We start from the raw sequence: 1710 nt of genomic DNA, 5'->3' as shown, positions 1-1710 counted from the left end.
TGGAACTCACTTTGTAGACCAGGCTGGCCTCGAACTCAGAAATCTGCCTGCCTCTGCCTCCCGAGTGCTGGGATTAAAGGCATGTGCCACCACGCCCGGCCTTCAAAGGAATACTTTTTAAAATATGGCAAATATAGCATGTTTGATAATGATAAAAGTAATTCAAAGAGCTGGGTAAGGTGATGAAACTTTAAAAAGAGATTATATTTTGAGCATGATATAATTTCATGTCATTGTATACTTGAAATACTACTTAGAGAAGGAATAAAGGAATATTTTGACGATAATGTAGAAGTTATTCAAACAGCCTTAATATTTAAATGACTTCTTCTATAGAAGTAATATGTTTAAAAAACTGTTCAAGTCCAATTCTAGCACTTCATGTCCATGTATCTTTCCTCCAGTCTTTAAGAAACATGTGAGTCAGGTAAAGTTTTTAATAAGATGTAAGGAGACAAGATGTAGCGAGACTGGAGTGTCTCTTTATGTCCTTATTCACAGAGCAGGAAGTTTGTGCCTATTGTGTATCTCTGATGGTGCACAAGGTGATGGACACTCTATTTTTCATCTCAAATCATGGCATTTTAAACTCCTGGAGTCATGTTAATCATTACCTCTCCTAGAATTCTAGTAGTGAATGCCTAGGTATCAAATGAAGGATACAGTCCTAGTGTGTTTATAATGAACACATTTTCTATAAAGAAATAAAATTATTATTTAATTAATCAATTAACAGGTAACAAAGAACTCTTTTCCTCCTCCTGTAGGAAGACCAGAATGTGCCTGGTCATCCCTGGAAAGCCTAGTGTACTTTGAAAAATACTTGAAAACTGATGGCTTTTTATTACTCTTAAAAGTTGATGATTTGGGAGGGGAGAATGATGTAAATATACTATAACCTCAAAGGGTAGAAAAATACTTTTAAAAAAGGCAGACAGACAGGAAAGGAAGAAAGAAAAAAAGGAAGAAAAGAAGGAAGGAAGGTAGAAAAGAAAGAAAGAAAGAAAGAAAGAAAGAAAGAAAGAAAGAAAGAAAGAAAGAAAGAAAGAAAGAAAAAGAAAAAAACCCTCATTCTTCTAAGGACAGCAAGAGAAAGATTCCAAGGCATTTAACTGGTTTCTACGTAGTCAAGGTGTAATGAGAATGAAGCAGAGACTCACTATTGCATATCTACAAACCCAATGTACCATGTCTTCATGACAAACACAAGACCCACTTGCTTGTTAAGATTTTCTGACATATTCATATGATTATAGTTTTCCAATGTTAGTATGTCTATTTTTGTGAAAGCTTTAATCCACTTTAATTTACAATTGAGCTATCTATAAAGTAAAAATTATAACCGGAATGCCAGCTTAATATTAGTAATGAATATAAATACTTACTTTAGTGAGTCGAGTGTAATTTCTGGGGATGGACAGATCTACATAGGAACTTAACATTGAAGCTGATAATGATATTGGTCTTAGCAACATAATTTTTTATACTGTGATAATGATGGGAATATATTCAAAGAGTAATAGCATGAACAAATGCAGGACCTTTAAAAACTACTTTTAAGGATTATAAAGATGAAATATGACAAAAGAAATTTGGTAGTTGAGGACAGCTATGATTTCAAAGGAATACTTTTTTTGGTTTGTTTGTTTTTTTCAAGACGGGGTTTCTCTGTATAGCCCTGACTGTCCTGGAACTCACTTTGTAGACCAG

At 33.8% G+C, this 1710-nt stretch overlaps 1 protein-coding gene across 1 annotated transcript in view; it reads left to right on the top strand.

Annotated features, from left to right (window-relative positions):
• Positions 1-1710, top strand: part of LOC110330758 (transmembrane protease serine 11F) — an 81557-nt gene that overhangs the window by 69154 nt on the left and 10693 nt on the right. The gene's annotated exons all lie outside the window — the stretch shown is intronic.

The sequence above is a fragment of the Mus pahari genome, chromosome 13 (assembly GCF_900095145.1).
Source record: "Mus pahari chromosome 13, PAHARI_EIJ_v1.1, whole genome shotgun sequence".
In the NCBI taxonomy this organism is placed as follows: Eukaryota; Metazoa; Chordata; class Mammalia; order Rodentia; family Muridae; genus Mus; species Mus pahari.
This window is presented reverse-complemented; position numbering and strand designations above follow the sequence as displayed.